The sequence below is a fragment of the Pinus tabuliformis genome, chromosome 5_2, assembly GCF_031772625.1.
Source record: "Pinus tabuliformis cultivar Carrire ecotype Pingquan chromosome 5_2, CPIR1, whole genome shotgun sequence".
Lineage (NCBI taxonomy): Eukaryota > Viridiplantae > Streptophyta > Pinopsida > Pinales > Pinaceae > Pinus > Pinus tabuliformis.
In genome coordinates, this window is record NC_142306.1 from 890273199 (window position 1) to 890295023 (window position 21825).

The following is a 21825-nucleotide window of genomic DNA, read 5'->3' on the forward strand; positions in this document are numbered from 1 at the left end:
GCCTTTGAAGAGGGTGAGATGCATCTCACCCTGCCCATTTGGGAAGTGAGATTTGGTGGGCTCCAGTATTGTAGCAATAATGCTACAACTCCTGGAGCTTCCTATCTCTAATTTTATCAACCCGGTAGTTCGTACAAACTTGGAAGCGACGGTGCTGTATGCACAAGTACTAGCTCTTGTCGCAGCTGTCACTTGGTCAACTGGCACAAGTCTGTTAGGGCTCAAGCCAAATTCTATATGTTCTCAGAAGAAGCTTTCTAAATGATGGACAAAGGCTATCTCAAAGGAAAGTAATCTACTTTGCAAAAATGAATTGAAAGCCAACCAAAACATGGAAACCCTAGTAAACCCTAATCTGACTAGCTTAATCTCTATGATGCAATGGTGGGAGTGCAAATGTCTAAGAATGATGCCATTACTGCTAGTGATATGAAATGCATGAACTTAAACTACTTCCATTAAAAAGAACATTGTTTTTGTATTTTTGCTTAAGTGGTTGGAGTGATTATGGTTTTGTTTCTTATTAGGGTTTGGCTGTGCAGAGGTGGTGCGAAGGGAGAGAAAGCTTGGGAAAGGTCAGGAGGGCTAGGAGAGGTCCCAGGGGATCCCTAGCATCAGTCCACAGAAGTCCACAACGTTCAGGTGCTCGGCAACCGAGTTTGTAGGCTTCGACAGGATGTCTGCAGGGGATCCTACAGGAAACTCAGGAATTCTACAGGAAGTCTGCTAGCTTCTACAGGATGTTCTACTGTGGGAGTTTTGGGTGATGGTGAAGTGATGAAGCGGTATGGGTGGATAGGTAAGATGGAGATGGAGCCTATGATGGTTCAGGGACAGAGATATGAGATGAGAAAAGAGTGGGTACAGTTGGTTGGTGAATAGAAGGGTGGAAGCAAGGAAAAGTTGAAAAGATGGAGCTACATGAGAAGTAGATGGGTTGGAAGGCTAATGAGCTGAACAGAGGTCGAGAAAGTGGCTTTAGGCGTGGTTGAGAAGAAGAAGAACACGATAACGTGATGCTATGCAGTGTAAAAGAAACAAATCCTCTATATCTTGCACAAAACCGAGAACTCCATCAACCTATTCTAACTGTGTTATTAAACCAATGAACAGCAATGTAAAGTGTGGAGAAAAATCGTGCATGGTGTTGGAATGAAGCAGTAGTGCTCAAGAGAAAAATGCATGGATGGATCTACAATTGCAATGACTGTGTGGCAGCTTGCATGAAAGCATAAGACTGCGTTTTTGGTGGTTGGTACAGCCCACACCCCCAATCTCTAAACAGAGATGGCAGCGAGTGCACTATCAACCTTTTTTGGAGCTCTAATGAATTACAATCCTCCTACTCTAATCTAAGCAACTGAAAGCACTTGAACTGTAAACTAATCCTACTCAATCACATAAAAGAAATCAAATCAGCAGACTGTAAATTCTAAATGCATGTCAAAACAGAGGAAATAAAGTGCTGCAAGGAAACAAGTAACAATACAAGGAAGAGGAGGTCTATTGCTCTCAGGTTGGGCCCTAACCTGAGAGCTATAGCTCCCTTAAAAGCTCAGAATTAGATCCAAATCTGCTTGCCTTTATTCATAGTCAAGAGTCTAATGTCATGCCAAAACTGGCTTACAAAGAGCAAAAACCCAAATTGACTAACTAGCTAACAAAAATGACTAACCACTAGCTAACCAAAATGAGGCCCTAAGCCTTCTTATTTATACAATTTGAGGACCCAACAATCCTCCTAAAATTTAGGGACTTGGCTGCCCAAGACTTGTAGTTAACAACAATCCTACTTGACTTGCTTGGCTGCCCTTGTGCTCATTGATTTGGTGGCCTTTAAACTCCGAGCTGATGGTGGAGAATTCGAGGTAAGGGCCCATAAATGAGGGGGACACCTTCCTACAAATCCTCTAGCTTGTTCTCCCACGAATTTGGCTGCCAAGTGCTCATTAAGACCTTCAATTTTGTCTCCAAGTGGACCAAAAAGGCTACACAAAGCACCCATTAGACTTGTTGGCATAATGACTAACCAAATTCACTCTATTAACATAAAAATAATCAAAAACATGCAATAAACTAATGAGAATGGTGGATTAAGTCAAATTAGGAGGTTGAATGAGCCCAAATAATTGTCCATTTTTGGGGCTCATCATCACCCCCCTACTGAAAGTGTTGCTCATCCTCTGAGCAACCAATCTCTCTCCTCATCTTTGATGGCCCTGGTGGCTTCTTTGGCTAACATCTCGGCCGATTTCTCCTTTGGCTTCCCTCTTTTCAAACTTCCTGTAGAAACAGTTCGCTGGCTTCCTGTAGAAACAGTCCTCTGTCTTCCTGTAGAAACAGTCTGCTAACTTCCTGTAGAACCAATCTGATTTTGCTTGCTTGGCTGGGGGTACCTTCTCCTTGAACTGTGCTGTGACTGCCTTGGGTGTGTCCCTACTTGTTTGGCCTTTTTCAGTCTTCTTCTGCTCGTGCTTGCAACCGCTTCTCCCTTGGCATTTGTGTTGACTACTTTCTAGTCCAGATCAAGCTTTCGATATTACATCTTTCTCTTTGATCTCGGATGCGAGGAGAGCTGTTGTGCATTGGGGCATTCACAACTATCGATGATGACATGAATAGCTGTTCTTCCATCTCTACGTCTTATTTCTACCTCTAGTGCTGAGTGGTTCTTTTCTTTTTGTGCAGCCACTGTTCCTATTTTCACCTTGTAAAACTTGCTGGTGAAACTGTCATTGAAATGGAATGTATCTTTTTCACCTATATCCCTGCCCATAGGTTCTTTACGCAGTACATTTTCCCTTTACACAGGCAAGAGATTGCAAGCACCTTTTTAGGTCTGCAGCTAGGATATCTGTTGCCTGTTCAATTTCTTTATAGCTCAGACAATCTGCTGAATTAAACAACATTAGAATACACATCTGATAAGTGGAAACATTAAGTTCATGTTTCCTAGATTTACCAAAGGTTGCTTTTGGGTCTGCAGTTCCCATGTTAGTCTGCCATGTCAATCTCCGACCAGTGTGTGTGTTGAGATAGTATCCCCTAAACCTTTCACACACAGCCCAGATTTCTGTGGGCAGGTTGCAACATGCACCTGGCTGTGTTGGCCATGAACCTGTTGTGAGAACTTGCACGGCCAAAGTAGGCTCTTCGCTGACTTCATTGGAGCCAGCCAGCAATGCATTGAAGCCTTGCATAGTGTCCCTGGAAGTCTTCATATCTGTAAACATACCTTCCAGCTTCGAAGTGAACTGATAACCACATTCTGTCTTCAATTTCACAATTAGACTCCTCTCAGCATCATCTGAAACAGTTTTCCCTTGTCAAGTATTACTTCTTCATCCTCTTCGCTGACTCCTTTTAGACCCTTCCGAAGTTTATCATCAACAAACAAAGAAATATATTCTGGTGACATTGTATTCAAATTAATAAAGAATTCAAATGATGAATTCAAAGCATTTTGGAAAGTTTTATCATTGCTAAATGCCATGCTAATAATTTTGTCATACTTATCAAGAAGGTGTTGCACAAAGTCAACTGAATCTTTCAGCGTCTCTGGAGTTCCATGAGTACTTGTTCATTTTTCACTTTGTTGCAAAAAAAATGTCAAAGCACACAGAGAATGCAGCATGCACGGATTGAAGCAGTTGAGAATTGGTGGTCTTTTTGGGATAACAAGAGACACCTTTAGAAGCTGAATTACCTTTTAGATGGTGGTTTACAGTGGAAGAGATTGTTACTAAAACCAATCCTTATCCCCAAATCTTGCAAATATTCAGTTCCATATGATGATGACAGTAGACTGGATGATGGAAGGCTTGTTTATGACTGCACCACAGAAAGTAGCCAAAACAAAAAGATCAGAGCTGTAGCGTCTCAGGTTTGGATGTATTGCATTGGTTGTTGTCAAGAACGTGGAAAAATTAATTAGCAGATGGTGAGAGTCAGCCGAGCAACTTTAATTGAGGCGTGATTCACGTGAGAGAGAGAAGTGGCCAAGTGTACGTGGCCTCATGCAGCTAGAAGTGTTGTTCCTCACTGTAGTGTAATTATGAACTGTAGTTCTTTGCCTGTAATCACTCACCATTAGTTGCACTGGAGTTCAAACGGCCAACACTTCCTATTTTTTAAATTTCCACGTGAGTCAACTGTCCACGTATACTGTGTGACTGCCGGCTGAACAATCAGCTTAACCTTGATAATTCGTGGCTTAATCCCACCATTCCATTAATTCATGCAGTTTTGAAATTAAATTTATGCAATAGAAGAATGAGGTTCAGTCACATACCTCGAAGTTGAATGGCTGCCGTGAGCTGCTGTGGCCTGTCATTGCTGCATGCATTGGTTTTTCTGATTGCATGTGGCTTGGCTGCTAATCTTTGATTGTTTTTTCCTTGTGCAGGTGTCCTCTGGCCGGATCTGAGCTGCATGCAATTGTTTCCACGTTCAGATCTGCACCTTCAAGCTGCTGCTGCTGCATGGTCACAAAACCAGAACTTGTTTTCGCCATTGCTCTCAAACGGTAAACCAGATTGATCTGAAACATGGCGAGCATGTTACTATCATCATTATGCATCTCCCATAGCAAAATCGTGATCAATGGATGCACGGATTTCTAGAAAAATGGAAAATGGCTGAAGATTTCAGAGATCGATTTCTCGGAAACCATGCATCGGAATCGGCTGAAACTACTTGGGTAGGTTACCATCACTCACATGCATATCCCCATGAAATAGGTTTTGAAACGGATGCACGGATATGGAGAAAATGCAAAAATGGCTGATGGTGATGGAGGCTGATTTATTGGAAACCGTGCACCGAAATTGCATGAAACTGCTCAGGCATGTTGTCATCAACCTTGTACAATTCCCCATAAAACGGTTTGTCAAATGGATGCATGGTTTTCAAGTTATGGCAAAAACAAATTTTGTTCTATGGATTTTTGCCTCAAGGCTTTTTGCAAATGTTTGCATGGAAGGGAAAACTGAGCTTGGGCTGTGATACAGGTATGGAGATGATGGAGGAGGAGTTGGAAGATTGCATGAGGGCTTCTGAACCCTTGCGGAAGCTACCATGTTCGCCAAACCACTTTTTGAAATCCATGTCTAGTTTCCCACAATTTCTACAGGAAGTTCCTGTAGAGGCACAATGAGAAGCACAAGGAGGTGGAAAAAATGATGGATGAAGGAAAGGGATGGACACACAAGTGCTTGTAGGCCTAATCAACAGATTCCCACCATTAGATTCACTTTTGAAATTGGATTTGGCTCGTCCAAAGGTTCTACAGGATGTTTCCTGTAGAAATACAGAGCTTCCTGTAGAAGGCAAAAACAATTCCTTTGACCTTGATTTGAGTGCTCCTCCTGTCATGAAACGTCCTTCTTGCAACCTGCAATGTCATTGCTGCAACATGAAATTATTCAATGGAGATTAGCTTTATTTTTCTTTTTCTTTTTCTCTTTTTTTTTTGAAAAACAACTAGGGTGCCTCATGGAGGTTTTCACCCTAATTGCCTGCCTTGGGCGCCTCCAAGGGAGGTTTTCACCCAAAGATCTTATTCCCTTTTATTTTCTCTTTTTTTTTTCCAACCCATTGACCACCTCATGGAGGTTTTCAATCAATGAGCCAATCTAAGGTGCCTCCGAGGAGGTTTTCACCTTAGATTTCTATTTTCCTTTTTTTTCATTTTTTTTCTTTTTCTTTTTTCTCTTTTTTCCTTTTTTTTTTTCTACCCTACCCTACTTGAAAAACAAAATCATTTTCAAGTATAAGAATACTTCCAATGGAGCCATGTGCACATCGAGATTAGAGACAAGATGATGTGGAGGCTCGAAATGCATGCTTGGATAGGTATCCAGATCTCAGAGACCAAATGATCTGACTTTGAATGGATCAAACATAGCTGAGGAAGAGAGTACTGCTGCAACTTAGTGACTATTTGGAACCATGTCTCAATACAGCTTTGATATCCTTGGTCCCTTTGCTGATCTGGATCATTCTTCATGTCACTTTCTATCATGACTTTCTCATCTTCCTCTTTTTGCTGATCTTTCTCTTGAATCCATGGAATATTTGATGGTAACCATGAGGGAACTCTCTCGATCTCTGATTTAGATCTCTTCTCTTCATCAAGTGCAGCCCATGGTTCTTTGATCTCCTCTTTTGAATCTTGTTTTTCCGGATGTGGTCCTTCAATGCTGTCAATAGATTCTCTCTTTTGCAACACTCTTCCTGAGCTTTGGTGAAGATCATTGAGCTCAAGAGGAGTTGTTTGGACATGTTGTGCCTCAGCTTTGCACTTGTGTTGAGCTGCTCCAATGTGTGGGTTTGGAGATGATGGTACGGGTAGTTGAGTGGAGGGGTGTAATTGAGATGGAGGTGGATGGCATTGTGGTTGGGCAGGCATTTGGGGTTGCCTTGGTGGAGGAGGAGGCGATGGTTGTGGATGAGCAGGTGGTGGAGGAAACGAAGCGGGAGGAGTGTTGTACTGGGGCCTCCACCCCTGATGAGGTGCATTCCACTGAGGCTGTGGCTAAGCATAAGAGTGAAACGAATGAGCAGCTGGTTGGGCATAATATGGATCTGTGAAGGAACAAGGAGGAGGTGTGAACCAAGAAGGATGAGCAGGGGGACCCCAAGAAGGCATGAAAGTGGCTTGATAGGGGTCATAATAGGTCTCGGGTGTCCCTTGCAGTTCCTGTTGGTAAGATCTAGGTCCATGCGACCAACTTTGGTTCATGTAATAGAGTGATTCAGTGGATCCTTTGGCTCTCTGATATGCAGCTTTGAATCTGGGTAAGGAAGGGCACTGATTTGTAGGATGGTATTCTTCACAGACAAAACATACTTCTATGGAGTACAATGGACATTCGTTCCTAGGATGCTTTCTAGTGCAACTAGGACAAAAAATGACCAAAGCCCTCTTGGCTTCCTCTTGCTTCTGTTGGATCCACAAGGTATCCAGTTGCATGGCAAGAAAATGCCTCATATCACTCTTGAAATCTTTGATCTGATTTTCAAATTCATCTTTGGACAAGATGTTGCTCCCAACATTTCTACTTGTAGCCATTTGCTCCAGAGGAATGTTTTCTTCTTCTTCTCCCCTAGAGGTTCTTTAAATATGCCTTGATGTCCACCCAGGGGTTCTTTAATCACAACCATCGAAGAAGAGAGAACATTGGCTGTGTGAAGCAGTGGGGGTGTTGTGCAATCATTTTTCTAACTTATCTCTACTCCTACAAGACATGAAATGAAATATTTTTGGTTGATTTTTTTTCTTTTTTCTACTTCTACATGCAAAATTGAAATAGATTGAACTGCAACTAACTATCTTGAAAATGCGGAATTGAAATGAAAGCAAGAAAGGACTAATCTATTTTGCTCAAATGAAATTGCAGGAATGAAATGCTAGGCTACGCTTGCGGAATTGAAATGCTAATCTACGCTTGCAGAATTGAAATGCTAATCTATGCTTGCAGAATTGAAATTTCAGAATTGAAATGCTAATCTATGAAAGTGGGAAATACTAATCTACTTTTGCATAAACAAAATTGCATAATGGAAATGAAATAAACTACTTAGAAGAAGATTGTAGTGGAAAATAGAAGAAAAGCGACAATCACCAATACTCTGACGCTTCCCCGGCAACGGCGCCAAAAAGATGGTGGGCTCCAATATTGTAGAAATAATGCTACAACTCCTGGAGCTTCCTATCTCTAATTTTATCAACCCGGTAGTTCGTACAAACTTGGAAGCGACGGTGCTGTATGCACAAGTACTAGCTCTTGTCTCAGCTGTCACTTGGTCAGCTGGCACAAGTCCGTTAGGGCTCAAGCCAACTTCTATATGTTCTCAGAAGAAGCTTTCTAAATGATGGACGAAGGCTATCTCAAAGGAAAGTAATCTACTTTGCAAAAATGAACTGAAAGCCAACCAAAGCATGGAAACCCTAGTAAACCCTAATCTGACTAGCTTAATCTCTATGATGCAATGGTGGGAGTGCAAATGTCTAAGAATGATGCCATTACTGCTAGTGATATGAAATGCATGAACTTAAACTACTTCCATTAAAAAGAACATTGTTTTTGTATTTTTTCTTAAGTGGTTGGAGTGATTATGGTTTTGTTTCTTATTAGGGTTTGGCTGTGCAGAGGTGGTGCGAAGGGAGAGAAAGCTTGGGAAAGGTCAGGAGGGCTAGGAGAGGTCCCAGGGGATCCCTAGCATCAGTCCACAGAAGTCCACAACGTTCAGGTGCTCGGCAACCGAGTTTGTAGGCTTCTATAGGATGTCTGCAGGGGATCCTACAGGAAACTCAGGAATTCTACAGGAAGTCTGCTAGCTTCTACATGATGTTCTACCGTGGGAGTTTTGGGTGATGGTGAAGTGATGAAGCGGTATGGGTGGATAGGTAAGATGGAGATGGAGCCTATGATGGTTCAGGGACAGAGATATGAGATGAGAAAAGAGTGGGTACAGTTGGTTGGTGAATAGAAGGGTGGAAGCAAGGAAAAGTTGAAAAGATGGAGCTACGTGAGAAGTAGATGGGTTGGAAGGCTAATGAGCTGAACAGAGGTCGAGCAAGTGGCTTTAGGCGTGGTTGAGAAGAAGAAGAACACGATAACGTGATGCTATGCAGTGTAAAAGAAACAAATCCTCTATATCTTGCACAAAACCGAGAATTCCATCAACCTATTCTAACTGTGTTATTAAACCAATGAACAGCAATGTAAAGTGTGGAGAAAAATCGTGCATGGTGTTGGAATGAAGCAGTAGTGCTCAAGAGAAAAATGCATGGATGGATCTACAATTGCAATGACTGTGTGGCAGCTTGCATGAAAGCATAAGACTGCGTTTTTGGTGGTTGGTACAGCCCACACCCCCAATCTCTAAACATAGATGGCAGCGAGTGCACTATCAACCTTTTTTGGAGCTCTAATGAATTACAATCCTCCTACTCTAATCTAAGCAACTGAAAGCACTTGAACTGTAAACTAATCCTACTCAATCACATAAAAGAAATCAAATCAGCAGACTGTAAATTCTAAATGCATGTCAAAACAGAGGAAATAAAGTGCTGCAAGGAAACAAGTAACAATACAAGGAAGAGGAGGTCTATTGCTCTCAGGTTGGGCCCTAACCTGAGAGCTATAGCTCCCTTAAAAGCTCAGAATTAGATCCAAATATGCTTGCCTTTATTCATAATCAAGAGTCTAATGTCATGCCAAAACTGGCTTACAAAGAGCAAAAACCCAAATTGACTAACTAGCTAACAAAAATGACTAACCACTAGCTAACCAAAATGAGGCCCTAAGCCTTCTTATTTATATAATTTGAGGACCCAACAGTCCTCCTAAAATTTAGGAACTTGGCTGCCCAAGACTTGTAGTTAACAGCAGTCCTACTTGACTTGCTTGGCTGCCCTTGTGCTCATTGATTTGGTGGCCTTTGAACTCCGAGCTGATGGTGGAGAATTCGAGGTAAGGGCCCATAAATGAGGGGGACACCTTCCTACAAATCCTCTAGCTTGTTCTCCCACGAATTTGGCTGCCAAGAGCTCATTAAGACCTTCAATTTTGTCTCCAAGTGGACCAAAAAGGCTACACAAAGCACCCATTAGACTTGTTGGCATAATGACTAACCAAATTCACTCTATTAACATAAAAATAATAAAAAACATGCAATAAACTAATGAGAATGGTGGATTAAGTCAAATTAGGAGGTTGAATGAGCCCAAATAATTGTCCATTTTTGGGGCTCATCAAGATTCATACTGAGTCATAGTGGAAGATAGTGCGATGGTCCAGGGAGCGATTTCTGAAAGTGTTTTGGCTCAAATTTGGAGTATTTTTCAATGAATCAAGCTTGGATTTGATGAACAATGATAAGAAAAGTATGATGGAATGTCCTAAGAGGTTACTGAGCTACCAAAAGGGCATCTAGATGTGCTTGCAAGTCAAATTTTTAACTCATAAACTAAACCAGAGATTGATTGAAGCAACATTTATCTACTATGCAATTGCAGAGCAAGAGCAGTTCGAAAGCTACCTGGTTGGCTTCAGACTCTGTCTATAGTTTATAAAATTGAACATAAAACAAATAATAATAACAAAAAAACATCTGGTCTTCCCCAGCAGAGTCACCAATTTGTTTCTGGGAAAATTAGTGTCTTGTCAAACGACTAACCCTCTAGGTTTGGCAGCGACCCTAGAAACAACAGTTTAAAGCAATTCAATGATTTTTCCTATGTGTAACAGATAAGAAAATGACAGTGGAACCAACCTGGAACTTCTGCTTAATCCCTTGCTTGATCTCTCTCTCCTTTGGCAGATCCTGTAACTCCTCCCTGTATTTAACACGCTTGGAGAGTACCTGCACAAGCACAACAACAAAGAACTGTCAATGCATTGTGATCTATTACAACATAAACATTATAGAATCAGATATATAATGAACAAATGAAAGCATTCACAATTACACAATCAATTGGGAAAAATCCTGAAGAATTTTATTAATACTAAGGAGAATTACAACCCAGTTGTTTGATCCAGCGCCATCCTCCCAGCATTAATCCTTCTTCACCTCATGAATTAGCAAGAACACACCAACAAGAATACAATGCCTTCTCCTCAATACTAAAACTAGCAGCACTTACTTGCAATTCACAACTTTTCGGCCTTCTGATCTCTTGGATTGGAGATACATTTATAGATATTTGCAAGGGTGTGAGTCATCCATGGGGTTTGATTAGTGTTATTCCACTTGTTACAATTAGTTCCACAAGAGAGGGTAACTGGAGATGGTTTCCTAATTCCCTTGGTCATCCTTGGGCGAATTCAGAGAGGCAAGTGGCACAGGAGAAGTTTCTAGAAGATTCCATGAGTAACCAACTAACAAACTGTCCCAGAAATTGGTTCATCCTCACCCATCGCACCCCATAGAAGGCCTAAACAGTATGCATCGCACCCTAACAGTGTAGCAGTCAGTATGCATCGCACTTTGATAGTGGAGCAGTCAGTAAGGTTCAGTTTAGGCAGTTTCTGGATGATTTCTGAGATGGAACTTTTGGGGAATGATGCACTCAGATGACTGAGTTCCTTTAGGGTATGAAAAAAATCTTTTAAGGGTTGATGAGCCCTAGTTCATTGACATATAAGTTTGGGGTTGATGTGCCCAAATATGTCTATAACACACCTTCCATCTCGTACCTCCATTAACCACGTCATTGTGCTTGACCTTTGAAAAGTGCTTTAGCCTCATCAACTTGAACTTGGTTTTGCATGCTGACATGCCCTCCAATTGTCAATCAATCCACGTGTCATTTGATGAGTGGTGCCACATGTCACTTGGATTTGGCCCGCTTGGCCACTTGAAACTGCCAAATCTACATTCCACATGTCACCTTCCATGTCATGCCACATGTCATCTAAATCCTAGCTCATTTGTTTCTACTAATCACATGCTACCACCTATTGATACTGCCACTTCATCATGTATGGAGAAAAGGTCTAAGGTTTGGGCACTTCTTCTTCTCCCACTTTGACATCAATGGTAAGGCGTGTACATGGCTAAAAGATTTCCCCCTAAGACCATGCCTCTTCACAAGAAATATTGTAGCTGTGTAACTGCTCACCCTGCAAACATATAAAGATAACATAAAATTTTCCATTTCATTGTTCTTCCCCTGCAACTCACTCGTTAAATATTTCAACAAGATGAGTAGTTGTGTACTCAAATTTAGTTATCGATAAAGAAATTGAGTTTTGTTTCTTGCTTACCAAAGACACCAAGGAATTTCCTAAAAATAATGTTGCACTACTTGTACTCTTCCTTTCATCAATGCTACCATCCCAATAAACATCTATATAAGATTTTAAATTGATTTCTTAACCTCTTTCATACCACAAACCAAAGTCTATGTGCCCTAGACGTATTTGAAAATCTTGTTTATAAGATTGACATCCATTTCTTTAGGATTTGATTGAAATATGGCAACTAGCCTTACTGTTTGCATTATATCAGTGCTTGAAGCAATTGAATACAAGAAATTTCCAATCATAGACCTATAAGTTGTTCAATTTACAGTGGGGGAATCATATTCTTTGCCTAGTTTGCAATCAATCACTATAAGTGTGCTAATAGATTTACATTCATCCATTCCAAACTTTTTCAAGGTTTCTTTTAAATATTTGGATTGGGAGATAAAAATACCTTTTGTTGACTGTGTAATTTGAAACCTAAGAAAGAATGACAACTCTCCCAGCATGGACATTTCAAATTCTTTTTGCATTGCTTCAACAAATTGATGTCCCATTTGGTATAGATCACATCCAAAGATAATGTCATCTATATACACAACAATGATCAATAAATTATCATTTTCAGACTTAATTTATAAATTGCTATCATTGTTCCTCCCTTAAATCATTGTTGGTATAGATACTTATCCATCATAGAATACCAAACTATTGGATCTTATTTTCGCCGATACAATGCTTTTCTTAGTCTACAAACACGATCTCCATTTTTTGAGATTTGAAGGCCTTATGGTTATTCAATGTACACTTCCTCTTCCAATTCACCATTGAGGAATGTTGACTTGACATCCATCTAATAAACTTTAAAATTCTTATGACTTACAAATTCCAAGCATATCTTAATAGCTTCTAGTATTGCTATAGGGAAAATGTTTCTTCAATGTATATACCCTTTAATTGCGCATAAAATTTGCAAAGAAGCTTGTTTTTTTTCCTTACCACTTGCCCTTCTTCATTTAGTTTATTCTTAAACACCCACATGACACCAGTGACATTCTTATCCTTTATTCTAGGAGCCAATTCCCAAGTGTTATTCTTTTCCATATGATCTGACTCTTTATTCATTGCCTTAACCCAAAACTTGTCTTCACTTACTTGATTGGAATTTTTAGGCTCTATTTGTTATACAAAAGCAAGAATCATGTGTTTGGGGCTGCTCGTGAATCTTCATCTTGTCTAAACCCCGAGTTCTCTCTCTTCAATTATTTGACTCTTAGGGTGTTTATTTTGCACATACTTGGAAGGTGTTTTGTGCCTCTGAGTGGTCCCTTCTTCCTCTTCTTCTTCTGGTTCTACATATTTAAGAGCACAATTGTCACCCACATCTGATTTCTCATTCTCCTAGGATTCTACTAAACGAGGCAAGGCTTAATCAATTTGGACATCAATGCACTCCTCAATCATTTTAATCCTCCTGTTATAGAAATTGTAACCCTTTCTTTTAAACAAATAATCAAGGAAAATACCCTCATTTGCTTGAGAGTCAAACTTACCCAAATTTTTATAATTCCTTTTTATATAGATTTTTCTGCCAAATACCTTGAGATGTTTTACTGAGGCCGACATTCCTTACCATAATTGGTAAGAGTTTTTGTCACTATTAGGTATGAGCTAAGTTCTATTGGATAAATAAATAACAATTTGAGTTTATTCAACCCAGAAGGTGTTAGCATCCTTTCCTTCATCCATCATTGTTATATCCATTTCTTGAATGGATATATTCTTTCTTTCCACCACCCCATTCTATTGAGGGTTTTTGGCAACTATTTTGCTTTTTGATCCCATATTCTTTCCATAACTCCTAAAACTTCTTTGAAGTGTAATTTCCTTCATTGTCTAATCTCAAGCACTTGATTTTCAAGTCTTTCTCATTTTCCATTTAAGCCTTGAACACCTTGAATTTACTAAGAGCTTCTATTTTTTCTTTGAGTAGCATAATCCAAGTAGCTCTAGTAAAGTCATTAGTGAAAAAATGAAGTATCTATCTCTTCTTGGAATTTTTGTTCTTGTAGGACCATATATATTAGTGTGGACCAACTCTAGAGGTCTATATGATGAGTATTCCTTTATTTTGAAATGCATGTTGTTTGAATTTCATAGTTTTGACATACTCCTTACATGACCCATCCTCATGTTCCATAATGATCAGGGGATCAAATTTTAGTTCAAAATGAAAGTTCCTAAAAAGTCTTGAAACTAGCGTTAAGTCGAAGTACTCATCGTTCTAAATCCAACAACGTTCGTTTCACCTTAATCCAACATTGTATGCTCAAGTTATCGCATTTTGATCGTTTGGCCCAACAACTAAAAGATGAGCAAGGTTGATGATTGGGCAGATGATTGGGTTTCCGTACATCTCACATCATCTAGGGTAATTATGTAGGTACGTACCAACCGGGTGTTGAGTGTCAGTTTATGGTTCATTGGTTTTGGTCAATTTTGATTGGTTTTGTGTGGCCCAATCATGGGATGCCACGTGGCACGTCCAGAGTGCATTAAATTTTTGGTATGGTCAGACAAAGTCCCATGAAATACGCGAACACCTAACCTCCAGGGTAGCATTGCAACACTCTACTGACTACTCTACAGGTGGGTCTTAACCCATATAACAAAAAACATGTATTTGAAGTTTATTGGCGCTCAATTGGGGGAAGGGGTCGGGCTGCCAGCCACGGCCCCTAGTCACAACAACGAGCATATGAACATAGCGCAAAGGATGGGTGCTTATGGAAGGGGACCAACCCCTAGTCACCAACCTCATTATATTACCTTGACGTTAACATGGAAAGCACTAGCGGAGAGGGGGCTTAACCCTAACCCTAGACCTAGTCGTATGGAATTGATAGGATCATGGTAGAGTTTGAAAAAGCGCTGAACGGAGGGTGCTTAAAATGGGACCAACCCCTGGTCCCGTCAAACTCATGTGACTCGCCGCATAGACGATGAGAGCTTGACAGGAAGGGCAAGCCATTGGCCCAACCCTCGGTCCCATGGACCCAATATAACCATAACCTAACAGTTAAGGTGCTAGGATGGTGGGGGCGGGCGTTAAGGCCTGGCCCATGGACACATGGCCCATGTGGCTCGATTTTTGGCGCACAATGTTTATTGGGAAATTTAATTGTCCAACAAATTGAACTAATGGAGGGCAAAATTGTCGCCTCCGCAACGGAAAATAGGGCAAATTTGTAGGAAAGTTACACTGTTAGTCCAATTTGTAGGACGGATACCAACAAAACTAAATAAAGAGTTGATAGAGAAAGGTATTTGTGAATTTTTAACCTTTTGGAGTTCAAGAAGAGTCTACATGGGGGTTTTTAGACATTCCAGATCCAATGGTGACCTCTATTTGCTGATTTGAGCACATCTAAAGGAACTTTTTGTAGGTTAAAGTTCATGGGTGTATGGATCAATCAGTGTTTTGGAGCAGTTTTTGAAGGTTTTTGAGCATGGAGAAGGCCTTGTAGGGGTTTTATTACCTTCATATGTTTACTGCAGCAGTTGTTACTTGTAGGGTTCAACTCTTACATACTTATCTCACTGTCTTGTTGAGGAAAGTTTTCTATTTGTCCTTCAATGTGGAATTGAAGTGCTTATATGCTCATGTATGTTCATTTTCAATTGGAGTATAGGGTATTTGTAGGAGATGCCTTGTGTTGCTGATGTTTTCATGTTGCTTATGTGAGAGTTCTTTGCAGGAGGACATTTACTTGAAGGGGAAATAGCTACATGTTTATCAACAAACTTTTATGTACTCTTTTTCCACTGAATATATGGAGTGGTCTAGATATGTTGGTAGGCCTAGAGATGTAGTCTAGGAGGGTGAACTTCGTCAAAAAATCCTTTGTTGTGCTCTTCATGTATGCCTGTATGAGTTATGTGATGTTGTGTTGCTTATGCTTAAGTTTACATGTGAAAGCTAACTCATTACTTGAAGAGACCTTTTGGAAAACCTATTTTGTGTTAAGGTCCATTTTTCCTTGCAAAGAGTCGAAGAATGATCCTTGTTTTTGGAGAAGGGGAAATTGACCACCTCCTCCATTTTTAGATCAACTGGTATCAGAGCTTCATCTGACCAAGTTGCAAGAATGGGCAAGAAGAGTCTCCAAGAGCTAGAGTAGATGAATTTGGCTCTTTGTATGGAGAACATTAAGTTTAGAATAATGCTAGAAATGGTTGAAGAGGAGAAGAGGCATATGCGCCTTTAGTTGTAGCATGTACTTGAGGAACAAGTTGCTGTAAGTTCCACTCCAGTGAAAACAAAAGACACCTCCAAAATGAAACCAATATGTGGTCATGGTTCAAACAATGGTTAGGAACATTATGAGGAAAATGATGCATGTGCATTTTGAAAGCATCTCTAATATTCTCACCATATTCCAGTTGGTAAAAGTGGGTGGCTAGAGTCATCTACAGTGTCGTCATCATCATCAAAAGCTGAAAATATGAATGGAAAATTCAAGGGGGTAATAAGCATTTCAAGCACAATTCCTTTTGTTTATTTTCATAACACCTCTTTTGCAGCACTTGAGAAACATACCAAAGGAATTGGTATGAAGTTTCTTCCTAGAATGGGTTATGAAGGAGGAGGCCTCGACATCAATGGCTAAGGGATCACCAATCCAATCATGGTACAAGAGAGACCAAAGTATAAAGGATTTGGATATGGTCAAAGGAAGTTTGGAGAATGCTCTAAATGATTTGAGGCACATCAATCATCTGAGGATGATATGTCACACCAAAGCGATATGAATGCTTGAAGGGACCTTTAATGTCATCGTCCAACCCACATCGTCAAAGTTGCAGCCCAAGGGAAAGGTATACATCTCATGGGTATTTTCGAAATGCTAGTAATTTTGGCTATTTGTGGAATATGTATCCTTGTATTTTCTGTGATGCATTTGACCATTGCGTGGCTGTTTGTGAGAAACTTATGGTAATGGTTAAAAGGATGGAACAAATTCTAGGCATCAAGCATGATGAGTCTCCTTCACATGAGAGGAATTCTTTGTCAGCGAACAAGAGAAAGCTATTTTGTATGCATTGCAAGATGCATGGGCATGGAAATGAACGATGTTGGAAATTACTTCTAGAGCTTCATTCCAAGAAGGGAAAAGAGATTGTGCATCCTAATGCAAGGGAAGAAAGAGGTGGCAAAGAATACTCGTAGCAATCCTAAAGCAACCTTCAAGGAAAATTTGATGCAAAAAGAGAACCCATAAGCTTAGGAGAGGAAGAGATTGGGTAGATTGTTTGTAAAGTTACTTTGTAAATTTGTAATTACTTGTTGTTGTTTACCTGTTTGGGTACTTTTGTAAAGTGAAAAATAATAGTCACTATGTGCAACAAGTATGTTTCATTGACGTTATGTTATTGGCTTGTTTATAAGTCCATATGTTTAAGGACTTTTGGAATGTACAAGTTGTCATCCAAGTTTGTCATGTACTCACTGATGCAAGTATTCAAGATGAAACTTGTTGTGAATAGAATATTTGTTTAAGATTGTACAAGATGACTATGTTTTTGTAGGCAAATCCAATTATGTCATTGAATTTTTGCAGCAGTGTACTTTTTTGTACAAGCTCAGTTTGAGGATGGTAAAGCAATTTTTATGTTGCTTTTGATTTCCAAGATGCAGTCAAGTTTGTATTCAACAGTGGAACTTCAAGGTGAAGTTGCTTTGAGCCATGCAAATATGAGATTAAAGAGAATGCTCAGATTCCACTCATTAGTGTTTTTTGTTCCTGCATCAACGATAAGAATTTTGACTCGATTCTTAACAGGACAATAAGTCGTCATGAAGGAGATAGGTGAAGTGCCTTGATTAGGGCTTGAAGGGCACCAATTGAAAAGTAATAATTTTGGATTGAGTTTTTGGGTGATTTTGAGTTTTAGCCTCATTTTAATTACTAGGAGAAGTAAAATTTTGGAGTCCAAAAGTTCCTAGTGGAGAGGTGTGATTAGGTGTTCACATTTTAGCTAAAAAATAAAAGTGCCCAAAAAGTCTTGAAAATGATGTAAAGTCAAAGTTCTCATCATTCTGAATCCAACAACGTTTGTTTCACATTAATCCGACTCTGTATGCTCAAGTTATCGCGTTCTAATATTGGGCCCAATAACTAAAAGTTGATCAAGGTTGTTGACTGGGCTTTTGTACAACTGACATCATCCAGGGTGACTGAGCAGGGATAGACCAACCGGGTGCTGAAAAGTGTCAGTTTTTTGGTTCATTGGTTTTGGTCGATTTTGATTGGTTTTGTGTGGCTCAATCATGGGCTGCCACAAGGCACCTCCAGAGCGCATTACAATTTTGGTATAGTCGTACAGAGGCCCTGGTAGGACTTGAACCCACAACCTCCGAGGTAGCATTGCAACACTCTACCGACTGGTCTATGGGTGGATCTTAACCCATACATCACAAAACTTGTATTTGAAGTTTATTGGTGCTCAATTGGGGGAAGGGGCCGAGCTGCCAGCCTCAGCTCCCGGTCACAACAACAAGCATATGACCATAGCACAAAGGATGGACACTTATGGAAGAGGACCAACCCCTGATTATCAACCTCATCATATGACCCCAATGTTAACATGGAAAGCGCCAATGGAGAGGGGGCTTAACCCTAGCCATATCCCTGGTCGTATGGAGCCTACAGGACCATGGCAGAGTCTGGAAAAGCGCTCGAGGGAGGGTGCTTAAAAGGGGACCAAACCCTAGTCTCATCACACTCATGTGTCTCGACACATAGATGACAGGGGCCCAATGGGAAGGGCAGGCTATTGGCTCGACCCTCGGTCCCGTGGACCTAATATAACCATAACTCGAAAGTTAAGGTGCTAGGCCAACGGGGTTAGGAGTTAAGGCCTAGCTTGTGGCCACATGGACCATGTGGCCTGGTTTTTTGTGCAATGGGGTTATTGGGCAATTTAATTGTCTAAAAAATTGCAGCGTCAGAGGGCAAAATTTTCACCTCTACAATGGAAAACAAGGCGAATATGTAGGACAGTTAGACTATTAGTTCGATTTGTAGGACAGATAATAGCAAAACTACATGGAGAGTTGGTAGAGCAATATCTTTGTGAGTTTTCGTCCTTTTGGAGCTCAAGAAGAGTCTAACTAGGGGTTTTTGGAAATTCTGGATCCAATGGTGACCTCTATTTTCTGATTTGAGCACATCTAAAGGAACTTTTTATAGGCTCAAGTTCATAGGTGTATGGATCAATCAATGATTTGGAGTAGTTCTTGAAGGTGTTTGAGCATGGAGAAGGACTTGTAGGGGTTTTTTTACCTTCAAATGTTTACTGTAACAACTGTTACTTGTAGGGTTCATCTCTTCTATACTTTTCTCACTATGTCTTGTTGAGGAAAGTTTTTCATGTGTCCTTCAATGTGGAATTGAAGTGTTTTATGCTCATGTATGTTCATTTTCAATTGGAGTATAGGGTCTTTGTAGGAGACGCGTTGTGTTGCTGATGTTTTCATGATGATTGTAGGTTGTCATGTTGTTTTATGTGAAATTTCTTTGCAGTAGAACATTTCCTTGAAGGGGAAATAGACACATGTTTATCGACAAACTTTTATGTACTCCTTTTCCACTGAATATATGGAGCAGTCTAGCTATGTTGGCAGGCCTAGAGATGTAGCCCAAGAGGGGTGAAATCCATCACCAAATCCTTTGTCGTTCTCTTCATGTATTCTTTATGAGTTATGTGATGTTTTTTTGCTTATACTTAAGTTTACATGTGAAAACTAACTCATAACTTGAAGAGACCTTTCGGAAAACTTGTTTTGTGTTAAGACCCATTTTTCCTTGTAAAGTGTTAGATAACAGTCCTTGTTTTTGGATAAGAGGAATTTGACCACCTACATTTTTAGATCACATAACCAGGGTTCGTTTTTATTGCTTATGTAGAATTTCACTCTAGAGTCATAAAAAACATACACATTGCTAGGGTTCTTATTACTTTCCCTACAACTTACCATTCTTTGCTTTTCTTATTTCACAATCTTTTGATCGTAAGGTTACATAATAATCATTTTCACACATTTTGTTAACACTTAAAGATTGTTCTTAAGTCCATCCACATATATAACATTTTTGGCTTTAGTATTCTTATCCAACTTAACTATTCCTTTTCCTGTTATTTCTCCTGGAGCATTATTCCAAATTTGACACTGCCTTCCCTATCCTTTCATAGAAATAGGAATTTTATTTTATCTCCATTCATGTGCTTGGAACACTCATTATTAACATATCATTTTCCTACTTGGTCATAAGCATACTGGAAAACACCACATTATTCAATCCTCTCTGTCTTTTGTTTCAATTTCTTCATAATCCTTTGAGGTATTGGTTGTTCAGAAGCGCGAGGGCTCCACTCAATGAACCTCTAACATATCTCGTGCATTCATGGCATACTAAATGATACCCTTAACTTGACTGCATATTGGAAAATACCCCTAAAAATCACATTATTTAACCCCCTACCAATACGAACCCAATACACCTTCCCAATTACAAAAACCCCTACTTTCACTAGATATTGTAGGTATCCATTTTTCATTAACATTTTTTAATACCCCTTTATATTTCTTTGAGCTCCATTTTTTATACCTGCGAATATAAAAACCCTTTACCCCCTATTATATGCTCAATAGGTTATGTCATTTTTTCTTCTATATATCCCCCAATATGAACCCACATGATATTGTTTTTCTCCCCTAGTGAATCCCCCGTGTTAAGAAGTCTTTTGTCTAGGAGGATTGAACATCTTACGTCGACATTCACAAGACTTGTGACCAATTTTGTTACAATTGTAACATTCATTCTCATTCATAAGAGGAAAGAATGAGTTTCTCCTTCCAGCAAAAGGATTTCTAGATCTATAATTTTGAAAGTAGCTAGATTTAACATTTCCATCTCTTTCAACTTTATCAGTTCTACAGTTAATGGATTTTTCCCCAAAATTATGACACACATAGAAATTTCCACAGAACAATTTTGGGTATCTAAATTTGCAGGTTGTTGTTTTTGAATAAATCTATTGGAACTTAAATGTCTTGATTGTTGGTACATAGGTCTGCATTGAGGAATATTCGTATTCTTGACAACTTGGATACGTTCCTAATTTATTCTTTTATTTGTATTTCTTTTTATCTTCATTGACTTTCCATTTAAGTACTTCTACATAGCTCTGATGACCTTCATTTCCCGAGGAATTCTTCCTAGACTCACTCTTTGAGATATGTTGGGGACCTTTATATCCCAGAACAACCTTATTTTCATGTAATCATTAAACACTAGGAATGTCATTCAAGGCATCTAGGCTTTTATTAGATTTGAGATTTAGATCCATCCGACCTTTGGATTTCTCCTGGATCTATTCTTAGTGATACAACTTTTGCCTCTAATTTTTGGCAATTTTTTCCCATTCAACCACTTGATTCAGAAGAATCTCCTCTTTTCTCCTTGCTTCTTCAAGTTGAATTTTTAGAGATATGATGTTCTATTCATATGCATCTAAACCTCTCTATTCTTTCTTCTTGGAAAATTCTATCTTTAGAGCTTCATTTTCACCTTCTAATTTATCATGACTCTTTTGTTTTTCTTTTAATTACTATACTAGAATGTCTTTAAACTTAACGAATTCATTCAAATTTACTTTCTAAAGGTTAAATTTTTCATTATCAAAGTGGCACATACCTTCTTATGCTCTCAGTAGCTGTTCCTTTAGCTGTGTATTCTTATTTAGTTCCTCTAGAGCACTGATGAGCTTTGCTTCAAGATCCACAACTCCTTCAACTTCTTCTTCAAAGTCTGATTTGTCCTTAAACTTTGATTTAGATTCAAATTCCATTAGCAAGCATTCATCATGATTTCCTTTAGACGATTCTTCATTTTTTTCTTTTGATGAATGGTTGTCTTCTGTTAACACCCAGGTTGTTCCCTATGACTCCCAAGGGAATACGGCCGGGGTAACCACTAACCAATCTTTGGATTACAGTTTCTAG

The 21825-nt window shown here is 39.5% G+C and overlaps 1 pseudogene; it reads right to left on the reverse strand.

The window, feature by feature from the left end:
* Positions 1-2539: 2539 nt before the first annotated feature.
* Positions 2540-21825, reverse strand: part of LOC149162161 (cullin-3A pseudogene) — a 152614-nt pseudogene continuing 133328 nt past the window's right edge.